The sequence below is a fragment of the Cynocephalus volans genome, chromosome 15 (genome assembly GCF_027409185.1).
Source record: "Cynocephalus volans isolate mCynVol1 chromosome 15, mCynVol1.pri, whole genome shotgun sequence".
Lineage (NCBI taxonomy): Eukaryota > Metazoa > Chordata > Mammalia > Dermoptera > Cynocephalidae > Cynocephalus > Cynocephalus volans.
Window position 1 is genome coordinate 63,175,676 of NC_084474.1, and position 17,618 is coordinate 63,193,293.

The following is a 17,618-nucleotide window of genomic DNA, read 5'->3' on the forward strand; positions in this document are numbered from 1 at the left end:
AAGAAAAGGGAATCCTGGTACACTGATTGTGGGAGTGTAAATTGGTACAACCATTATGGAAAATGATATGAAGTTTCCTCAAAAAATAAAAAATAAAACTACCATGTTACCCTAATTCTGGGTTATTTCATATCTAAGAATTTAAAATCAACATATGGAAAATATATCTGTATGCCCATGTTTATTGTAGCATTATTCACAATAGCCAAGATATGAAGTTAACCTAAGTGTACATCAATGAATGAATGGATAAAGAAAATGTGATATGTATACACAATGGAATACTATTCAGCCATAAAACAATGAAATCCTATCATTTGTGACAACATAGATAAACTTGGAGGACTTTATGCTAAGTGAAATAAGCCAGACACAGAAGGACAAATGCTGTGTGATCTCACTCATATGTGGAATCTAAAAAAGTTGAATTCGGGAGTTTCAAGATGGCGGCGGCTGCGGCGGCTGGCGCGGAGTAGCTGAGGTGGAAAAGGTGGCCACTGGGCCTCAGGCAGCCGGGAAACTTGTGGACCTTCCTCTGGCCATCTCTTAAGGGAGGACTGCTGCTGCTGGCCGGTCATGGGGGCTCAACGCCACTTTGCCCCCGGCAGGAGAGGCTGCCTCATTTACAGGCAACAGCTTTGAAGTGTGGAGCAGGAAAAGAACTGTTTCTTAGCTGCAAAAGCGAGTCTTGAAACAGGGAACACGGCGCCAGGGCTGCTGTGGATGCAGCCAGGATCCCGGAGGCTGGGGCCGCACTGAAGGCGGCCAGCTGCCCTATTCAGGATTCAAGGTTTCAGGCCGGCATTAAAGAAGACTCCTGGGAGCGCCCGAGCCGCGCCGCGACTGAACAGCCCGAGGCGGCAGCGCCGAGAACACGGAAGGCAACAAACCAGAGACAGAGCGAGCGCCCGACCTGGCACAGCACTGTGAGTGATCCCTGGCACAGCTCTGTTCGGGGGGTGGATGCCCACGCGGCTCCCGCCTGCACCACCAGGCCACTCACTGCGCCGGTGCTGCCTCCATTTTCCCAGGTGCGGGCAGCTCCGCCCTGCTCGGCCATCACTGAGCCCATTTGCTTGGCCTGGCGCAGGGCTTTCCGGACCCTGCGGGCTGGCCTCCTCTCCCACTCCCTCCGCGGTTCTCTGGCCGGGCTGGGGGTGTGGGGCATCCCCGACCAGTGTTGGGAGGGCTAGGAAGTACGGGCGGGCCGACTGTCACTCCACCACACCCTGGACTCTGGCCCCGGTAAACTTCCTGTTACTGGGAGGCAGATACCATCTCTGCGACCACCAGTTTGGAAAAAAGCCTAACGAATTTCTGGTTGGGAATAGTGTGGTAGCAGAGTTCCCAGGTCCGCTTGAACCTGCCGGAGACCAGGCTGCAGGTGGGCACTAGACTCGGTTTATACCGGGGGGATACAAAGGTGAACAAGACCCGAGAAAGATCTACACAGTGCTACAAAGGCACCCAGAGAGACCGGTCGTCTGTGCCTAGCAGAAACCTGGTAGACTTCCTGGGCGAGGCGGTGCTGAGCAGGGTCTTGAAGGCCCAGCTGATAGACGAGGGGTGCAGAAGACACACCCCAGCCCAGCACAGTGTGCACAGAGGGGGGAGACGTGCGGCCAGGGAGGCGGAGACTCGACAGAAACCACACACCCGGTGGGGTCGCCACTGCACGATCTAACAGCCTGGGCCAGAGCACACGGAACGGGGAGAAGTCCTGTACAGAAAGTGAAAGCTCAACAGAGATCACACACCCTGTGGTATGTGATCCACCAGCCCAGCAGAGTACAAACTGACCAGAAAGGTGGATCCCCGGAGAAGCCCAAGACCCGAGGCAACCACACACACAAGACACTAGAGGCCAACTGAGCAGTCATGGCGGGAGCCATACCAAATTGGCAACCACAGCAACATCCTAGTTAGTCATTAGTCTCGAACCGGTGGACTGTGAAACCCCCTGCCACAATGAATAAACACCAAAAAAAAGACACCAGAAATACAAAAAATCAAGAAAGTACACCACCAAAAGTTAATAAATCTCATACTCTAGATCCTATAGAACAAGAAGCCCTTGAAATAACTGACAAGGAATTTCGAGTGATAATTCTAAGGAAACTGAATGAGATACAAGAAAACTCAGCTAGACATCATGATGAAATGAGGAAAAGTATACAGGATCTGAAAGAGGAAATATACAAGGAAATCAATGTCCTGAAAAAAAATGTAGCAGAACTTGCTGAACTGAAGAAGTTATTCAGCGAAATAAAAAACACAACGGAGAGTTTAACCAGCAGGCTTGTCGAAGTTGAAGAGAGAACCTCTGAACTTGAAGATGGGCTGTTTGAAATAACACAAGCAGACAAAAAGAAAGAAAAAAGAATCAAGGACATGGAAGAAAATCTGAGAGAGATATCAGACAACCTCAAGCGCTCAAATATCCGAGTCATGGGTATTCCAGAAGGGGAGGAAAATGGAGATTCCATTGAAAACATATTCAACAAAATAGTGGCAGAAAACTTCCCAGGTATAGGAAAAATCACAGATCTTCAGATCCAGGAAGCTCAACGATCTCCAAACGTATTCAACCCAAAAAGGCCTTCTCCAAGACATGTCATAGTCAAATTGGCAAAACTCAGAGACAAAGAGAGAATCTTAAAAGCTGCAAGAGAGAAGCGTCAAATCACCTATAAGGGAGCCCCAATCAGGTTAACATCAGACTTTTCATCACAAACCCTAAAAGCTAGAAAGGAATGGGATGATATTTTCAAAATACTAAAAGATAAAGACTTCCAGCCAAGAATACTCTACCCTGCAAGGCTATCCTTCCGAAATGAGGGGCAAATAGTATATTTCTCAGACAAACAAAAACTGCGGGAGTTCACTACCACAAGACCACCCTTACAAGAAATCCTCAAGGGAGTACTGGGTTTGGTTCCTGAAAAATAACTACCACTGCCATAAAAACCTAAGAAAAATCTAAACCCGCTAGTACAATAAAAATGGCATTCATGAAGAGAAAACAAGCTAACAAAAACACTATCTACAACCTAAGGAACCAACAAACAAAGAAACCAAACAGTAAATCAGAAAGCAAGGAACAAAAGACACCTAAGACAACCAAACAACCAATAAAATGCTAGGAATAAATCAACACCTTTCAATAACAACTCTTAATGTTAAAGGCTTAAATTCCCCAATTAAAAGACACAGACTGGCTGACTGGATCAAAAAGCAGGACCCAACTATATGCTGCCTACAAGAGACCCACCTCACCCATAAAGATTCACACAGACTAAGAGTGAAAGGATGGAAAAAGATTTACCATGCAAACAGAAAAGAAAAACGAGCTGGAGTGGCTATTCTTATATCTGACAAAATAGACTTTAAACTAAAAACCATAAAAAGAGACAATGAGGGACACTACTTAATGATAAAAGGACTGATCCATCAAGAAGACATAACAATCATAAATATGTACGTACCCAATGTTGGAGCAGCCAGATTTATAAAACAAACTCTATTAGACCTAAAGAAGGAAATACACACTAATACCATAATAGCAGGGGACCTGAACACTCCACTGTCAATATTAGACAGATCATCTAGGCAAAGAATCAGTAGAGAAACACAAGATCTAAACAAGACTCTAGACCAATTGGAATTGGCAGATATCTACAGAACATTCCACCCAACAACCTCAGAATATTCATTCTTCTCATCAGCACATGGATCATTCTCCAGGATAGATCACATATTAGGTCACAAATCAAGTCTCAATAAATTCAAAAAAATTGGAATTATCCCATGTATCTTCTCAGACCACAATGGATTAAAACTAGAAATTAATAACAAACAAAACTCTGGAAACTATACAAACACATGGAAATTAAACAGCATTCTACTTAATGACATATGGGTCCAAGAAGAAATCAAGCAGGAAATCAAAAAGTTTATTGAAACTAATGAAAACAATGATACATCATACCAAAACCTGTGGGATACTGCAAAAGCAGTATTGAGGGGAAAATTTATTGCATTAAATGCTCACTTCAGAAGAATAGAAAGATGGCAAGTGAACAACCTAACACTTCACCTTAAAGAACTAGAAAAACAAGAACAATCCAATCCTAAAGTTAGCAGACGGAAAGAAATCATTAAGATCAGAGCAGAACTGAATGAAATTGAAAACCAAAAAACAATTCAAAAGATCAACGAATCAAAAAGTTGGTTTTTTGAAAAGATAAATAAAATTGACAAACCATTAGCATGGCTAACAAAAAAAAGAAGAGAGAAGACTCAAATAACAAAAATTAGAAATGAAAAAGGCGATATTACAACTGATTCATCTGAAATACAAGGAATGATTCGAGACTACTATAAACAACTATACGCCAACAAATTTGAAAATCTGGAGGAAATGGATAAATTTCTGGACACACACAAGCTCCCAAAACTGAACCGTGAAGACGTAGAAAATTTGAACAGACCAATAACAATAAAGGAGATTGAAGCTGTTATCAGAAGGCTCCCAACAAAGAAAAGCCCAGGACCAGATGGATTCACAGCAGAATTTTACCAAACATTCAAAGAGGAATTGACACCGATTCTTTACAAACTATTCCAAAAGATTGAAACGGACGCAAATCTCCCAAACTCATTCTATGAAGCAAACATCATCCTGATACCAAAACCAGGTAAAGATATAACCAAAAAAGAAAACTACAGGCCAATATCCTTGATGAATATAGATGCAAAAATCCTCACTAAAATACTAGCAAACAGAATACAGCAACACATACGAAAAATTATTCATCACGATCAAGTGGGATTCATCCCAGGGATGCAAGGTTGGTTCAACATACGCAAATCAATAAATGTGATACACCATATTAATAAACTCAAACACAAGGACCATATGATCATCTCTATAGATGCTGAAAAAGCATTTGATAAAGTTCAGCACTCATTCATGACAAAGACCCTCTATAAGTTAGGTATAGAGGGAAAGTATCTCAACATAATTAAAGCCATATATGACAAACCCACTGCCAATATCATCCTGAATGGGGAAAAGCTGAAAGCTTTTCCTTTAAGAACAGGCACTAGACAAGGATGCCCACTCTCACCACTCCTATTCAACATAGTGTTGGAAGTACTAGCCAGAGCAATCAGAGAAGAGAAGGAAATAAAGGGCATCCAGATTGGAAAAGATGAAGTCAAACTGTCCCTGTTTGCAGATGACATGATCCTATATATCGAACAGCCTAAAACCTCTACAAAAAAACTCTTGGAATTGATAAATGATTTCAGCACAGTAGCAGGATACAAAATCAACACACAAAAATCAGTAGCATTTCTTTTCTCCAACAGTGAACATGCAGAACGAGAAATCAAGAAAGCCTGCCCATTTACAATAGCCACCAAAAAAATAAAATACTTAGGAATTGAGTTAACCAAGGAGGTGAAAAATCTCTATAATGAGAACTACAAACCACTGCTGAGAGAAATTAGAGAGGATACAAGAAGATGGAAAGATATTCCATGCTCTTGGATTGGAAGAATCAACATAGTGAAAATGTCCATACTACCCAAAGTGATATACAAATTCAATGCAATCCCCATCAAAATTCCAAAGACATTTTTCTCAGAAATGGAAAAAACTATTCAGACATTTATATGGAACAATAAAAGACCACGAATAGCCAAAGCAATGCTGAGCAAAAAAAATAAAGCTGGAGGCATAACACTACCTGACTTTAAGCTATACTACAAAGCTATAATAACCAAAACAGTATGGTACTGGCATAAAAACAGACACACTGACCAATGGAATAGAATAGAGAATCCAGAAATCAACCCACACACTTACTGCCATCTGATCTTTGACAAAGGCACCAAGCCTATTCACTGGGGAAGGGACTGACTCTTCAGCAAGTGGTGCTGGGATAACTGGATATCGATATGCAGGAGAATGAAACTAGATCCATACCTCTCACCGTATACTAAAATCAACTCAAAATGGATTAAGGATTTAAATATACACCCTGAGACAATAAAACTTCTTAAAGAAAACATAGGAGAAACACTTCAGGAAATAGGACTGGGCACAGACTTCATGAATACGACCCCAAAAGCATGGGCAACCAAAGGAAAAATAAACAAATGGGATTATATGAAACTAAAAAGCTTCTGCACAGCAAAAGAAACAATTAAAAGAGTTAAAAGACAACCAACAGAGTGGGAGAAAATATTTGCAAAATATACATCTGACAAAGGATTAATATCCAGAATATATAAGGAACTCAAACAACTTTACAAGAAGAAAACAAGCAACCCAATTAAAAAATGGGCAAAAGAGCTAAGTAGGCATTTCTCTAAGGAAGATATCCAAATGGCCAACAGACATATGAAAAAATGCTCAACATCACTCAGCATCCGGGAAATGCAAATCAAAACCACATTGAGATACCATCTAACCCCAGTTAGGATGGCTAAAATCCAAAAGACTCTGAACGATAAATGCTGGCGAGGCTGCGGAGAAAAAGGAACTCTCATACATTGTTGGTGGGACTGCAAAATGGTGCAGCCTCTATGGAAAATGGTATGGAGGTTCCTTAAACAATTGCAAATAGATCTACCATACGACCCAGCTATCCCACTGTTGGGAATATACCCAGAGGAATGGAAATCATCAAGTCGAAGGTATACCTGTTCCCCAATGTTCATCGCAGCACTCTTTACAATAGCCAAGAGTTGGAACCAGCCCAAATGCCCATCATCAGATGAGTGGATACGGAAAATGTGGTACATGTACACAATGGAATACTACTCAGCTATAAAAACGAATGAAATACTGCCATTTGCAACAACATGGATGGACCTTGAGAGAATTATATTAAGTGAAACAAGTCAGGCACAGAAAGAGAAATACCACATGTTCTCACTTATTGGAGGGAGCTAAAAATTAATATATAAATTCACACACACACATACACACACACACACAAACCGGGGGGGGGGGGGAGAAGGTATAGCAACCACAATTATTTGAAGTTGATACAACAAGCAAACAGAAAGGACATTGTTGGGGGGGAGGGGGGAGGGAGAAGGGAGGGAGGTTTTGGTGATGGGGAGCAATAATCAGCTACAATGTATATCGACAGAAATAAAATTTTTTAAAAAATGAAATAAATAAATAAATAAATAAATAAATATAAATAAAAAAATAAAAAATAAAAAAATAAAAAAGTTGAATTCATGGAAACAGAGAGCAGAATGATTACCAGAGAATGGAGGGTGCTGGCATTGGGAAGATGTTGATGAAAAGCCACAGTTAGACAGGAAAAATAAGTTCAAGAGATATATTGTACATAATGATGACTATAGTTAATAACAATATATTGTATGCTTGAAAATTAAGAGAGTAGATTTTAAGTGTTCTCACCACCAAAAAAAAAAAAAAAGTAATAAATCTTATCCCCATGGAAAGCCAGTGAACTTCTATTTGGTTAAATGTACTTTATTTTCTAATCTTATTTCTTGATAATTTTTAAAACATGCTTATTCAGAGAGGCTACTTTCGACAATGTTGATGACTTTTACGGTTGTTGACAAAGCATCGCTCAGGTTGAGGTTATAAGGACAGTCTTTATTCCCGGTGCATGTCTGTGTAAAACATAAGTGATGACAATGCGAGGTGCTTCCCTTTTTACTAAGGTAACATACCAGCTATATTACCAAACATTGTTAGGACCAATTATGTAAGAAGCATAGTGCTTTCACTTTTCCAATCAAAGTTTCATTTGGAAAAAATAATTTTAAAAAAAACAAAGCAGAACAATAAAACAACTTCTTTCCATTTCTAAAATGTCAACAGCCTTGGTAGTTTCCAAAAGACACCCACAAAATAATAATTATTCCAGGTACAATACCAAAGGAGAATGGTGAGTCTGTCAATTCCTCAATGCCTTGTTTCAAAATGTTAAGGTATTTTAATAATTCTAGAACATACCAAAACATTGGAAAGAACACCACTTCTAGATTTCTCCTCTATTCCAGTCCAAAAACTGGCTTGAACATTTCCAGTACACATAATATATCAAAATAACTTTTTGTTGTTGTTAAATCACGAATCCAAGCTTTGGAAGTATCCTAGCTTCTTCACGTTGGGATTTTCTTGCATAAAACCCCCACTATTTGCATGACTTTTTAGTAAATAAAACACTGTAGTGTCCCATCACATTATTGCAAGTGAAGCTATAATCCAGTTTTCATTATCATCCTTTTCTTCAACATTTCAACTTAAATTGGGTCTGTAAAAAATATAAGATAAATAATGATAACATAAAATATTTGGTTCAAGTGACACTTTGAAACTCTCTAAGGCTTTTAAGCAATTTAATAAATCTCATGGAAACAAGTAATTTGCCTGTCAATTAAGTAAAATATAGGATATTCAAGCAATTCATAAGACAAGTAAAATGTACTTAAGACAGATTTTTAAAATTTATCACATTTTTTTACAGTTTTTATTGCATTAACCCTCAGAAAAACACGAGATTTCTGTAGGAGCTCAGGAGTCATGCTCTTCTAGCAATGTGAGTATTTTTGAGCATAGAATTTTATGGCTTTCTGTGTCTGTGACTTCTTACAAATAACAGTTCTCATTTTTAACATCATTCACAATTTTCTCATAGTTATTTTTTAAATGTACAGATCCATTCCACATATTCATGGAAAAATAATTACAAATACCTCCTTTACAACATTTCAAGTACAAAAAATATTTTAAAAAACAAAAACTGAAATGAAAGAAACTTTAACCACTCACAGAAGCTACCAAACTTTGTAAGACCTTTATTACTGCACAATTTGTTAGTAATAATGAATGACTTTCACACACTTTAACAATTGTCTCAACAGTCAAATGTGTTTGACATTGTCTGAGCTGTATAGCTCCATGCAGAGTTGCCTATGGAGAGGTAAAAATTCTTATATCAACTGTCCAGTTTTATAACACTTTAACAAACAGTGAAAACCTTTCACCTCCTTCCAGGCATTGAACAACACAATTTTACATAGAGAATGCTAAAAAGTGACACAGAGGTCTGGATCACTAGTGTACAGGTGTGTAACTTCATATTTTGGTAGACAAACTCCTCTGAGGCATGTGTTGTCGGAGAGCTGGCCAGGCACATCGCACCAGCATTTGAGACAGAAAGAGGGCAATCGTGCATGGTCTTGTGAGTCTAATAACTCCTGTAAGTAGTGATAACCATAAATGATGTTTCAAGATATCTCCAACAACTGTAATAATCAGAAAATATCTGTTATTTCTACTGGTGACAGATCATAAGTACTGATAATACCACCAGGATTTGTTGCTTACATTAGTAATTAAAGGGTATGCAAAATTCCAGTTAGGGGAAAGTGAAAAGAAAGCTGTAATTTTTTTTCCCCATCCAAGTTCAGGAACATCTGCCCTTAGAGGTTTCAACCATTCCTATAGCTTTACCTTCCATCTATATGTTGATAAATGGCTCCCCCATTTTATTTACACTTGGTTTGTAAGATAGTTAGCATTCTTTGAGCTTACCATATGCTAGGCACTGTTCAAAGCACTACAGTTACTAATTCAATTAATTCTCAAACAGCCCTGTCAGGTAAGTTCTGTTATTTTCATTTTACATAAAAAGAAACCTGAGGCGCAAAGATGTTAAGTTGCTTGTTTAACTTTGCCAGAGTGAAGAATGGAGCCCGGGCAGTCTGGCTCCAAAGCCTGTGCTCTCAGCTTCAATGCAACCCTTCTCCTACTCAGCACGTCAAACTCAAGGTGGATAAATCAAAACTCTGGATCCCTTACCCCAAAACTGCACCTCCTCCAGTCTTTCCCATCATAGTAAATGCTGCCACCATCCACCTAGGTTTTAACACACAAAGCTTAAGACATCCTAGATATACCTTACCCCACAAGTCCATTCCAAAATATAATTTCAAAACTTAGTTGCAGTGATGTCTCCAACCAAAATCTAGGAATCTGCTCATTTCTCAACAACTCTAATACTGCCATTCTATTTTCACCTTCCTCATCTCTACTGTAGACCACCACAACAGCATCCTAATTGGTCTTGTTTCTATTCTTGTCCCCAATTTAATCCACCAAACTTTTGAACAGCCATTTAAGGCTAATTTCTATTATCAGTCTGTGTAGGTAGGTACCAATAAGGCTTATTCACTGTTAGTGTTGCTAAGAAAAAGTTACTTTTGCTATAGAAGACAATGATGACACAGCTTGCTACAAACACCTAGAGCTTTTACACAGTTGAATATGCCTTTTTTATCAAATATACAGAAGTGGATATAATGTCATAATACCAGACCTTTCCATTCTGCCTGTAGTAATCTGTTTTCTGGCACTTATAACAGAATACCTGAAACTGGGTAATGTATAAAGAAACAAAATTTGTTTCTCACAATTTTGGAGGCTGGAAAGTGGGTCCAAGGAACATACCTGGTGAGGGTAAGGGCCTTTTTCTTGGTGGGGAGTAATACAGGGTGTCACCTGACAGGAGGGGGAAGAGCATTTTTATGTGCTCACTTGCTCTCCTTATAAAGCCACCAGTCCACACCTGTGGTGACCCATTAAACCATTAACCCATTACTCCACGAATGGGTTAACCTATTCCTGAGAGCATAATTCTCAGGATCCAATCACCTCTTAAAGGACCCATCTTTCGGATACCATCTTGGAGATTAAGTTCCACATGAGCTTTGGAAAGGACAAACATTCAGACCACAGCACTGCCAAATAACCAAAGGTGAAAATAAGAGAAATAGAGAAAGAAAATAAAACTGCTCACTACCATTACCCCCAAAATATTTTCTACTGATAAAAAGGTTTCCTTGTTATAGAACAGACTCAACAAAGAAGCGGTCAGCACTCAGAGGGTTGGATCAGCACTCAGAGGGTTGAAGAGTCTGGTATTTTATTACACTGACGGGCCCAGACAAGCTAGCGCTCCAAGCTCTGAGCCCTGAATTTAGGTCTTACAGAGTTTATATAGGAAAGCTCTTCTGGGTTTTAGGTTTCATTTTCTCAGCATTCATATAGCTAGTACAGTAATATGTTTTGTTTCTCAGCGTTCATGTAGCTATTGTGATAAGCAAGCACAGTTTACAGAAGCGGGAGTGCAGAGCAGTTGATTATCAGTAAAGCTGATACAATAGGCAGGTTCTGTTTTAAAGGCAAAACAAGCTACTGAAAGAATTAATTTTGAATTTTTCCAACATCCTAATTAGGATTTTTTTTGGCTGCAAATGACAGAAACTGACTCTGGCAAACTTAAGCAAAAGGAAATTTGTAGAAAGAATATTGGACACTCACATTATCTTCAGGAAACCTGGCAAATAAAAGTGTGAAAACAGGTGAGAACCAAGCCACTTTCTAAGACTTGGAGATAGAAACCTCAGGAATAGCAATCTGGTCAGCGCACTTCCAAATCAATGAATGTAATCCAGCATTCACTCTCTCTCTCTTTGTTCCTCTGCACAAGATTCATGCCTACACCTAAGCACCTCAAAGTAGCTGGAGAAAAAAATACTACCATGCTCATTGGTTTCACTTGAACTTGAGACCAATAGCCTTAATGCCTCCCTGTGGTTACTTTATTTTTCCCTGGTCTATTGACTCTTCAATTCTTTCTTATTGTGGCAGTCAGGGCTTTTATCCCCACCTACTCTTTAAGGAATTCAATCCAATCAGGATTTCACTGCCTCCACTCTACTGAATTGCTCTTATCAGGATTTCTATAATCATCATTAAATCCAAAGGTAATTCTCTGTACTAATCTTACTAGACATAGCAGCAGCAGTTGATAGAATTATCACTCCTTCCTCCTTAAAACATGTTTTCTACTTACCTTCCAAGACAACACTCTCACCTGATTTTTCTGCTGCCTTTTTGACCTTTTTGGCTTTACTTGTTTTTCCTCATCTTTCCTATTACTAAATATTGGAGTTTCCCAAAGCTCAATTCTTAGAATTTTTCATGTTTCTATCTATATTATACTCCCTAGAGGATCAAATTTAGTCTCATTGTTTTTAAAAAAATATGCTCATGATTCCCAGATTGATATCTCCAACCTAGATTTGTCTCTGAACTTTAGATTCAAAAATCAAACTGCCTATTTTACATCTCCACTAGGATGTCTAAAAGGTCACAAATTCGACATATACAAAAGTGAACTCTTGATACGCTCTCCCAAATCTACTCCTTATACATTTTTCTCCAGAACAGTTAATGGCCTCCATCCTTCTAGGTGTTGACACTCAAACTCTTCCAGTCATGTTTGACCTCCTTTTTTTCTCTTACTGCACATCCTCCTTGTCAACAAATCCTGTCAATTCACCTCTTAAATGTATCCAGAATTGGACCACTTTGTACTACCAATACTGTTACTACCCTTGGCCAAGCTACCATTATTCTTGCCTGGATTATATGCATGAGATTTCTAGTTGATCTCCCTGCATCCACTCTTGCCCCAGTGTGACAAAACAGCAGCTGGTGTTTCTTTAAAGACATAATTTGGATCATGTCACATTTCAGTTCAATATTCAGCAGTGGATTCGCATCTCATTCAGAGTCAAATTCATGATCTACATGATCTGCCCCTCCTCCTGCTATTTCTCTGACCTCATATCTTCTTCTGTCCTGCTGTTCTCTCCACTCTGGCTACTCTGGTCACTCTGACTTCCCTGCTTCTTACACATCGGGCATACTCCCTCCTCTGGGCATGGGAATTTGTTCTTCCAGGTGCCTGGAATGGCATTATCCCAGATGTTCACATGGCTGAGTTGCTCACTTCAGACCTTCACATATTATTCAAAATTCACCTTCTTTGTAAGGACTTCCCACTCATCCTAACATGTCATCACATCCAACACACATACAAACACACAGCACATACACATGTATACACATTACATTCTTCCCAGCCTTATTTTTTTACTTTCAAACATATGATGTATTTTACTCATTTTTGTTGTTTATAGTCTATATCCATCAACAATATAAGCTCCGTGAGGATATCACTGCCATATTCTTAATGCTTAGGATACTGAATATTCGTTGAAGGCTAACTATTTAAGTACTCATTTTTTTTCATCATCTCTCACAATCAGGTCTAGTTTTGAAATCTGGCCCCAACACACAGCTCATTTTCCAAGTGAAACAGACACAATTGAATTCTTTATTTCCTGTAGTTCTGCAAGAGTTCTTACCAACTCCTTCTCACTTCTTCATTGCTTTTAAGTCAAGGGATCAACACTTTTAAAATCTGTCACTTTTTTCACCATACAGGCAAGAAGGACAGGCTACATAATTTGTGAGGTCTCATGCAAAATAAGAATGGAGGTGGGGAAACTTGTTCAAAAGTATTAAGGATATCAAGATTGTGATAGCAAAGCCTTAGATCGAGAATGGAGCCCTATGAGACTGCACAGATCACATGCCCATGATGCCAGCCCTATAGGCAGTTTTGTTAGAGCTGGATTTTTGAAAACCTCCAAAAGAAACCCAGGATTTAATGATCAGAATTCTCCTTTCACCGTTTCCTTGTGTCCATTTCCTATAATGAGTCTGTATTGTAAAGGTTTGACGATTCTAAACATGAATACAATTTAAATCATAAATTACATAAATTACATAACCACTTTTTCTGATTCCAAGATGACCTTTTGGTTATTTAAATTTCTATCTAGTTATAATTATTTATTATGATATTATCCCATCAATTATTTTAATAATTTAAGATTAAAAATCTCAGTGGTATGATCTCTCTCAGGACATTTATTTATCACATAAATAGGCACCATTTAAAGGGACAAATCTGTTGAAGATGCTCATTCTTTCAACAAGAATTTATCAAAAATTTATCTATGCAAATTATGGTACTTGGCTTCTTAAGAAATTTAGTATTGTGAGACAGGAAAGAAAGCAAATTTGCTGGAGATTAACTTTCCTGAAGTCAATTAGGCAAATGATCAGTTTGCTAAATGCCCAATTTACTAGATTTGCCAAATTAAATGACTATAGTTTAACAGAAATATTTACCAGCTTTAACAGGATTGTTTGATTTTGGTTACTGATTGTGATACATAAAGAGCAATTATACATGTATAATATTGATTATTACATGCAATATGTGTATTATGTATGTTTATAATATATATACACATGTACATATTTGTATATATGTTTAACTTGTTATAGAAAGGCTAGGTATGAAAGAAGGTAAGGCTATCTGGAAGGGACTGCTATACTGAACCATGTGATTAGTATGGGATAAGTAGAAAAATGAAAAAAACACAATAGAAGTAACCACACTATATATCAAATATTGTATGTTGTTTGCCTGTTAATATCCTACATGAAACTTTGGTGAAAGAATCTTAAAAATGTCAAAAGTGTGGCAAAACAGAAATCCACGTAAAAGCGTTCTTAATCACTTTATTGGTATATCAAAAATGTAGAAGCATTTTTCTTTTTATTATAAACTATACGGGTTCTTTCTACAGAAAGCCTGCCTATTTCAAAGGCTCCTCCTTAGAAATCACAATTTCAGTGTATACCATGAGACAAGATTTTTCAACTACTTCTGATTTCTTTCATAATGCTTTCAAATGATATTTCATACTTTTTAATAATAAAAGCATTTTAACATTCTTTTACTATTATTTAGCCTATTCTTCATATTTATTTTAATTTATAAATTCAAAAGCATCTGAAGGAAATCAGAATTTTGACTTAAAATGTATTTCAATTACATTTTAGGGAAATTATCCCTAAATTTAATTTAGGTTAACTTAATTTAACTTTAATTCAAAAGTATTTTTTAAGAAAATCATAATTAGCCAAAACAGTTCCATACAAAAATTCCCACATTAAATTTTATTTTGGTTATTGATACTGAAATACGCACACATTTCACAAATAATAGCTTTAATTGAATATTTTCGTTAATGCCACTGAATTTTTCTTGGTAAAGCTGCTAAGTATTACTACTTAACATTACAATCTCTAAATCTGGTAAATGTGGCAAATAATTAATTGGCAAATTGGTATTCAATTGCTTGATTTTCCTGCTTCCAGATAGAAGGAAGAGAAAGGTGAACAGAACCTAGACGAATACCAATTTTTAGGAAGAAGATAGAAGAGAAAAACATGAGATTGAAATGATTAGAGAGATAGGAAAAAGCCTAAGACTGTTCAAGGAATGAAATTTCAAGAAAGATGTCAACAGTGTCACATGCTACAGAGACATCCAAGATAAGGTCATTGGTATCAGTGTAGGCATTTTCAGTATAGTGGTGACATGGGGAGCCAGTTCACAAAAAATTATGCAATGGATATAATTAACCAGATTCTAACAAAATTATTTTCTTAATCCCAACCAGATAGACATAAATTCTTCAAGAACAAGGTCTAATTATATTTATTTTACTTATTTTAGAGTTATTTCTCCTATTTTTCTCTCGCCCCTCCAAACTAAAGTCAGATTTAGTAAATAAAAACACAGAAAGCTGTTATATTTTAATTTAAGATAAACTATGAATAATTTTTACTGTAAATATGTTCTAAACATTGCACAGGACGTACTTATAAAAAAATGTTACCTTAAATTCAAATTTAACTAGTTGGCCTATATTTTATCTTTCTTTTTTATTTTTGTTTCTATATTTTATTTTTCAATCTTACCCCCCAATCTCTACTCTTCCCCCATCCCGCAGCAAGTATTTAGGACAGAGCTTGGAGAACAGATGGCCCCACTGAGTGGATAATTGAGTGGATGGATAGTGACCTTGGACAAGGACTTTGCTAAATAGGCAGCTCTTTCAAGAAGTTTAATAACAAATTTGAGACACCTTCTTAATTAAAAAAAGGATGAAGATTTTGGAGTTGTTTTTAGTTTTCAAATAATGGATTCTCTATAACTTTCTAATGAAATAGGGAAAAAGGATAGAGGGGATTAATTAGAAGTGAGATGGGAGGAAATTGTTAAGAGTAATACCTGGAAGATGGGAGGTAAAGAGTTTTGACAAAGAGCACAAGTGAGGGCTTAACCATGTCATGGAAGAAACAACTTCTTCCTAGAAGAGATGAAGCAAAGAAAAATGGAGAGTGAGTAAAGAGAATTGAAAACTTTCTAGTCATGAAAAATTTCAAACATACAGAAAAGTAATAAGGATCATGCCTATACTAAAATTCATAAACTGTTCAAAATTTGCCAGAATTTGCTTTATCAACAAGATATCTTCTCTTTGTCAAACAATTTTAAAGTAAACTCCACACATCATGACTTTCCAACCCCACATACCTCAGTATGCAAATCCAAAACGTATGAACGAACATTCTCCTACTTAAGTATGATGCCAGTGTTATACCAACACCAAAATGGGTCCTTCTGTAATGTCCTTTAATACTTGGTCTATACTCAGTTCCCCTCAATGTTCCCCAGATGTCTTTTATAGCTTTTTTTCCCCCTCCCCAAACTAGGATCCAGTCAAAGCTTATGCATTGTATTCAACTGTTATATTTCTAAGTATCTTGTAAAAACACAGAGCATTTTAAAATGAAGAAACCAAAAGCTGAGGTGGGTGAGTTTCTCACCTTTTAGTAAAACAGAAGGAGTTGGGCAGCCAGGGGACCATGCGGTCAAGATATTAAGAACAGTGAAGAGGATTTGGAATAGCCCTTGGAGCATTCAAGGGAGCATTCATTCTCAAGGGAATGATAAACTGCAGGGCCACTCAGGTCTCATTTTTCTGCTACCTGGCGTGTCCAGAAACAGGCCCACAGTGCCAGGCCTCCCTCCATGCCAACGGTAAGTGGTCACCAGAAGTCAACTAAATTGGGGGCTGTGGAGGGGATAAGAGCACTGGCTCTGGAGTCACTCTGCTTGAGTCATCACTGTACACTTAGGTATGGCCCTGGCAAGTTACTTAACATTTCTGTGCCTAAGTCTACTGTTGGGAACAATTAGGGTATAATAGTAATAGTAACAGTCCTATTGGGACTATTGTGAGTTCCTGTCTATAGAGCACTAGACACAGAGTTTAGGACATACAAAGAGATCAATAAATAATATTGTGATTGTCATTCAAGGGGATAGCATGATCTTTTGTGAATGTGAAGGGGAGTTTGTGTATTAGGTGGGCTTACAGGCTCAACTGGGGAGGATCAATGACCAAACAGACAGGCAAACGCAAGTATGCAGGATCAGAATTTAAAACAAACAAACAAACAAACAAACAAACAAACAAACAAACAAACAAACAAACAAAAAACAGCGGGATATACGAAGAAGTTGACCATTAATCCCTTTCGCCAAAGGAAGTAGGGCTATTTCGCCTATTGGGACTACCTTGGGTCGTCAGCACCTGGGTATGAGCGTTTGAAGGTTTGAGTGTGGAGGTTTGATCACAGGTTGGCCCAGGGCCGGCTCGGTTCACCCGCGAAGGTTGCGGGGGGGCGGGGCGGGCCTCTGGTGGCCAAGTTCGCCGGCGCTCGGGGGAGGGGGTTGGGGGGTGGCGAATCGGGTGCGCGAGCCAGTCGCTGT